The sequence below is a fragment of the Mercenaria mercenaria genome, chromosome 19 (genome assembly GCF_021730395.1).
Source record: "Mercenaria mercenaria strain notata chromosome 19, MADL_Memer_1, whole genome shotgun sequence".
NCBI classification, from domain to species: domain Eukaryota; kingdom Metazoa; phylum Mollusca; class Bivalvia; order Venerida; family Veneridae; genus Mercenaria; species Mercenaria mercenaria.
In genome coordinates, this window is record NC_069379.1 from 578,977 (window position 1) to 586,585 (window position 7,609).

At 34.3% G+C, this 7,609-nt stretch overlaps 1 long non-coding RNA gene across 1 annotated transcript; it reads right to left on the minus strand.

The window, feature by feature from the left end:
• Positions 1-470: 470 nt before the first annotated feature.
• Positions 471-7,609, minus strand: LOC123538642 (uncharacterized). The gene is made up of 4 exons (XR_008368667.1): positions 7,137-7,609; positions 5,900-6,079; positions 3,447-3,507; positions 471-2,080 (listed from the first exon to the last, which is right to left on the minus strand). It is a non-coding gene; the product is annotated as an uncharacterized LOC123538642 (long non-coding RNA).

The window sequence follows — 7,609 nt, forward strand, 5'->3', positions numbered from 1 at the left end:
TCTATTAGCGTAACTGGTAAATTAATAGTTGCTTCTTACATGCATGTCATTTTATAAATGGAAATAGAAAATGATTAAACAATATATGTTTACAGTCTTGTCATACACATATTCTGTACAGATGATAATACATAGAAAAGTCAACATTATGTCATGTGTGGGTCCATCTCAGTTTACAGCTGGTGTATGGCTGTCTCACACTTTTAAAGATATATCAAGCAGCACTGTTGGGGTAAATTCCATTTCACATGACAACACACTTGTATGGTAGTATTTCTGGAAATACAAAAGTAAAACTTTATTATTTAATCAGAATAAAACATGGCATTTTGTAATAATATCATTTTTTACATTTGCAAATACCTTTAAAAACTATTATCAATACTTTCTATATCTTAAATAAAGTAAAATGCATTTTTACTGTTTCTACTTCCTATTACTCCCACTTATTGTGTGCAGATACAAATGCAGGTGGTAAATGAGCTTGGATATCTATTACTTAAGTATGATAGCAGAACTCTAGATGTGTCAAGCACACACACATTAAAGGGACTTTTAAACAAGGACATACATCCAGTCAAAATAGTCTGTTAATATAAGTTTCTAACTTCACTGAAACTTTCAAATCACTATAGTTTACATTAATAACATATATGAAATAGAAACAAATGAAAGTTTCTTTCAGTGTGGTAATAAATTTTTATACCAATACAGTCTTAAATGTTACTATAAAGTTAATAACAATTTTTATAAGTGAAGAGAATTAAGTGGGTGGCCTTTTCCAGATTTTGTTGTCTATATTAACATAAATATAACAAAGAATATGATACAGTCCAACCTGTCTTAGCAGTCATTTGTATCAAGCAGCTACTTATGATGTGACTTTTTTCACTTTCAATGCAGCCTAAAGAAAACTGAAGCAGTAAACACTTTAAAGGTGGTCAATCACATCTAAGCAAAATTTAGTGACATTTTTTACTTTTTGTATATTCTGTTAGAGATTTATTTAAGAAACAAAAATACCCATTACTTACAGTTAGATCCCTGTTAGAAATGTATACTTTATTGATTTTCATAAAAATTTTAATTACTCCCCTTTAATATGAAAATATTTAAAATGCTTGGTATTTCTTTTTATTTCCATATAATTCTGAGTTTTACATTCGCATTGGATAGATATACCAAATATTTAACAATCTGAATCAAAAGGTGGGTTTTAAAAGCATGTAGCTTCTGAATTTCATTTTTTTCCATTCTTTCAAACTTGCATTTCTAATGAATTCAATCTATATATGTAATTGTTAATGCAATTATTTTACGAATATAATACAATATATCGGTTAGTTATACATTTTCTTAGGTAAAGTATGTTTATCACATTTATACTTATGATAAAATAACTCGATCTTGGTTGGGCAACTGCAATAGGAAAACCAATTATTAAAAATATCTCCAGTGAAAACCTAACTTGTATTAAGCACTAACTGAACATAACTGAGTGTAAATGATCAGATGTTAAAGTTTAATACAAATCCGTTACTTAGCCAAAATCTGATTATCTACCTTTAAGAAAAGACGTCCCTTTATCAGGCACAAAATACAGTAGCTTGATTCAAAGGGAATTAAAGGTCCATTTCATTACATTCCAAATATAGTTATTTTAAACTGAGTAGAAGTTAATCTATTATACTTGACCCAGTCAATCTGTAACATTTAGGACAAGTTATGTGTTACACTTGCACAGAGCAATATACGTTACATGTGTACCTAGGAATAGTTAGAAAGAACAAGTTTATCTAACTCTGAATTTACCTAGTAACTATCAAAGTATTCTTGTTTTATAACTTTTCCAGCATATCTGAGCATTTCCATTCATGTCTTCCATTATCTCTCACATTTAATCTTCTGAATTGCATCAGGTAGCACACTTCACAGCTCTGTATGGTCTAGGGTCAATACAGTATCTCGTCTGAACTGTATGGTCTGGGGTCAATACAGTATCTCGTCTGAACTGTATGGTCTGGGGTCAATACAGTATCTCGTCTGAACTGTATGGTCTGGGGTCAATACAGTATCTCGTCTGAAATCATCAGCAAAACTGTGTGCATCTGTTCATTTAAAAATAAATTTATTGTTGTCAGAGTCTACATGTAATGAACAAAAGAATATCATAAATATGAAATGAATATCATTAATTTTCAATGGAACAACTAGGGAGAATGCAAAAATATGACAGTATAATTTCCTACATACATGTACAAATGTTTAATTATAAGTGTGTTCAATTCAGTCAAGCGGAAGGACACTAGTATTATACTCAAGCATGCGCAGTTTACTGTCGAATCTCACCAGGCTCAAATGTCGAGTCGAGTTGAGAGTAAAAATGATTTTTTTAAATTAAAATAATGCATCTACATTAATTCGATAAATCTGCATTGTTTCCGACATCAGCTTCGATGCAAATGTTAAACTTTATTTACAATCGGTAGAAATTGTACTCAATGCTAATCTTTCGCTTTCCGCTGCTATACCGCCATTTTGGATTAAGTCATATACACATTTGCTTGACTTCACTCCCCATTGCCGGAGGAGCATATTCTTGACCTGTGACCTCGACACTAGCATTGCACTACTCGCGTTTGATTGGTGGTAGAGTGAAAAATCCGCTTGACTCTTCACAAATCAAACACACCCGTAGATAAAACTAACCTGCTCCCAGGCAGACATGTTTTTTAGCAAATCAGAGAGACTTGAAGGAATTTGGTAAAGGGTCATCCATGAAACTATATGATATATGTTAAACTTATTTCATCCCCTGGTAGCCATGTAAACAGCAGAATGATTTGAAGAAGGCCACCCTAGAAACATTTATGTGGAATAGTTTCATAATATGACAGTTTCAGAGGAGAAGAGATTTGTTTTGAATGCCATAGCAACAAGAATTTTGCATTGATGACCTTGAACCTCAAAGGGGATTATGGAACACACATTCTGGAGAATTTTGTTTGAAATTGGCATTAAAATGATTTAGCAAATGTTCTTTTTAAGAAATTGTGGATGAAGACAGATGGACAGACATCCATTGATCCTATAAGCTCACTTTGAGCACTTCATGCCAAGGTGACCTAAACAGACAATAAAAAAACTCATAAACTCATGCGTTGTTCTAGGTATCATGGGGTTGCAAGATGGATCCCCTGGTGGGGCGTATGTTCTCCGTGACGATTTGATAGAAGACATTGTGTCTGAAATCATTTGTCCTCCACCTCTGATAATTCATGTGGGGAAGCTGGCAGTTACTTGTGGAGAACAGGTTTGTATAGAAACCAGGAACACTAGTTAGGTTAACTGCCTGCCGTTACATGACCGAAAACAAAAAAACTGTTGAAAAACGGTGTTAAACCCAAAACAAACAAACATGCACATATAGAGGTAAAAATACCTACGAAAAATCCTTCAGTTAACCAGGCTTGCCACACAATAGTCTGTACAGGACTAACCATTACACTGAAAAAAAGAATGTTGGAATTAACGAGTACCAGTAACATGAAAATATAGAAACACTTACAATGTTACATTGAGATGGATTGTCAACAATTATCAATAACGAGCAGAACAGATTGGAACACCATATTCAACCCAGTTCCTCCATTTAATAGTCAGATACAAAATCCATAAGGTTGCAACACATCTATTTTTAGGTTATCTTTTTTTATATATATATATGGCCATGACACCATTTTGCAACTATATTTCAGTTGTGTACATATTTATGTTAATAGTTACATACTTTTCACTTAAGCACCATTATGTTGTTGTTATTTTTGACTTCACTTATGGCATTGCTTGTGATTTAGCTGTTGCTACTTAAAGACTGCCCCACTCCGGAGATCAGCAATATGAGACATGAACCTAGAAGATGCTTTGTAGAAAACATGTCTCCTCTGGTATGGTGCATAGTCATATAGGCAAGAAATCAATAAAGGACAGGAGCAAGTGAAAGAGACACTGATGGTTGGCTGCAAAAGGGATCATCTATTTGGCATGTCCAATCATACCGCTAAGTTTCAACATTTTGTGCATGGTGGTTCTCAAGTTATGAATTGGAAACAGTTTTCCATGTTCAGGCCCCTGTGACCTTCAGCTTTAACAGAGTGACCCCAAAAACAATAAGAGTCAGCTACTCTGCATGACCAATCATCCTATGAAGTTTCAACATTCTGGGTCAAGTGGTTCTCAAGTTATTGATAGGAAATGGTTTTCCATGTTCAGGCCCCTGTGACCTTGACCTTTGATGGAGTGACCTCAAAAACTATAGGGGCCGTAACTCCATCAGCCCTACCACCCTATGAATTTTACCACCCTATGAAGTTTGAAGATTCTAGGTCAAACGTTTCCCCAGTTATTGATTGGAAATGAAGTGTGACATACGGCTGTACGGATGGACAGGGCAAAAACACTATGTCTCCCCCAATGGTGGAGACATAATGAACAAACAACATAGCAAATGACATTATCCTTACAGAAAATTCATGAAACAAATCCATATACATATAAAGTTTTTTATGTTCAATAAGGCGTAAAAAAAATTGTTTGCTTACGGTATCCCAACCTACCCTAAATTTTTGGGCCAACCCTAAATGTTTTTATGGCCTTGGAGAATATTTTTTTCAACTTTTTAACAAAAAGTTGCGAAACTTCACTTTTTGTGCTTTAAACATGGTCAGTAATGTTAGAAATCAACTTACTTTTGCTTTAAAGGCATATCCCCCTTATTTGTATTCATTTTTTTGACATAAAAATAATTTCTGAAAAGTCTCACATAATAAAAAAATAATTCCCTCCAAAAAATTTTCCGACCTGCCTACCCTAATATTTTTGAGCATGTTACTGGAAACAAAGAATTTTTTTAGGCCTAAAGAAAAGCACTTTGACTAATTGAAGTGAAAAATCGTGGTGCAAATAAATAAATACAATAAAATTAAATTCCATGACCTTTTGATATAAATAAGTGTCATAGACAGTCGAAGTTTCAAAATAAAATCACGAAATGTAAACTTCAAAAGTGGGGCTAACTGAGTAATTAAAAATCTATAGGCAAACTACCAACTGTTGCACCAACAGTTCCAGACTACCACTAAAATAATTAAGTTTTATCGTTATGGCAGGTGAAGAGCATCCCATACACAAAAAAGATGCACAGATTCAAATGCTGTTGTGACCTGAACCTCAATATAGCTTTAATATATGGGCAGTTATTTTTTTTGTTAGGTTTCATGTCAAAATGTTTTTATTTGTTTTGGCTTTAACGCCAATTTTCAACAGTATTTCAGTTACGTAATGGCGGTCAGTTAACCTAACCGGTGTTTCTAGGTTTTGTACCAGTACAAACCCATTCTCTGCAAGTAACTGCCAACTTCCCCACATGAATCAGATGTGGAGGACAAATGATGTCAGACACAATGTCTTTTATCAAAATGCCACGGAGAACATATGCCCCACTCGGGATCAAAGTCGCGACACTGAGATCTGTATATCTGTCCTCTCCCTATAAGCAGGCAGACTCATGTCATAATGACAAAATTATAGGTCATATATGACAACTTTCCAAATTTTATGGCGATGGAAGACCTGAAGTGCCCCTTATGTATAATTTATCATGAGCAAGCACCTGGGTAGAACCACCGTCATCATCTTCTGCAAGTCAGCTTGATGGCTTCGTCACATAAATAATTCAATACTCCGAGCGAGGCATGAACCCACAATGACATGTGATTTGAAGTTGGCAACTACTTAGCCACACAGACCTCTACATAGGTTGAATGTAAAATAAACAGTCGATGGGCTTAGGTAGCATTCCTCAACAATATGAATTGACTTTTTTTTTTTCAAATCGTACCTTTAGCAACATGCCAGACATCAAACTAGTAAGTAATTTTTGGTTGTTGCTCTTTCATATACTTTTTCACCTGGACATGTCTATCTGTTACAAAGTGGGAAATGTTCAGACATTGATAAAGTGTAAACAGGGCATCAAACCTTGCATTTCCATCCAGTAAGAATTCTTTACCTCATTACTCTGAAATATATATTGCAAGAATCTAAACAGTTATATTTACTGTGAAATCATTTTTATTCGCGTAGAACGAATTTTCGCGTATTTCGCGCTAGGACCGATGCGCGAATTTAAGACCATGCTATTATTATTTTTTGATAATATCGTTTCCTTTCTAAAATTGAAAATGCGCGAATTAAAGCCCACGAAAAACAGTCCTTCTTCACGTTTGCACGAAATTTCATGCCAGCAAATTTAAATGATTTCACAGTAGTATATAGACTTGACAAGAAGCCTTTTGTATTGTTTGCTGCATGTACAATTTATGTGACATCATTGTATAAGCTTTCAGTTGTAAAGTAACAATACGTTCCATTTTGAATGAGCAAAACATTATGATACCAATCTCAGACTCAAAACAAATGACCAACTTTATAACTTATTACCATTTTACCCTGTAATAATAGTAATGAAACTACATGCATAATTAATACATGCATTAATTATTCATATTATCTATATTTGCATATCCAGTCACATCACTTAGTAGAGCAGAGTGCTTTTTTGGTTGCGGGTTTATCCCACTACCAAAGTGTATTTCTGACAATCATAGCATCTTTATTTTATTCCAAATCACATCCAAAGGATGTTTATGTGCTACATAAAATAGTCCCATTCATGAACAGTGCGGATGAATTATCAATGAACAAGCAGTTCTTATTCAACCTGTATCCACTCGAACTGACCATTTAACCATGGTTACGTCACAAGCTGGGTCAGGCAGAGTTCATCTTAGATATGAGGCACATTAAATTTGTATTTGTTTCCCATTCATGTATATTCATAGACTGGCATTTGAACAGAAAATAAATCTACCAAAAACTCGCAACCATCAGACATTTCAAGGCTTTGATTACATGATGTTGTTGTTTTGAATCCTTAGCTATGCATTTGTTCTGAATGATGTCCGACTGAAGATGACAATTCTATGGCACTTCCGTATTTATTGCAGGAAAGTCAGTTACTTGTACAGAACTGAGTACTGAATATTGAATAAGCAATGAATAACAAAGAAAATTACCTGAAATAACTGGCAATCCAGAATCATATTTCATTCTAAATCAGTCAGAGAGTATGATCCATACTTTACAGTGTGATCTGGTGAATCACATCTGGCATCCCCTCCAAGGTATAGTGGTTTTCTACTTGTTGTTTTCTACTTTTATTTTGGTTGCCATAACAACAAGAATTTTGCACTGATGATTTGTTCTCTGCCTAATCAGAAGTCTACTCCCACATAAATTACACTTTTCACACAATTTGTCCAACTGTTTTTCAAAAACGATAAATTTTCTCTCTGTACATTCATTCAATGGTTTTCTTCTATCTCTTTATCTGCAATGTCACTAACATAACTTTCATCTGGATGCCAGTCCAGATCCTCCTTTGAATAACTTTCATTCACACTACTGTTAAATCTGGAATTTAATTCATGTCCATGCTTTTCAATATGGAGTAAGGCACCTCTGTTTGTGTTTCTATGGTGACTGTCTT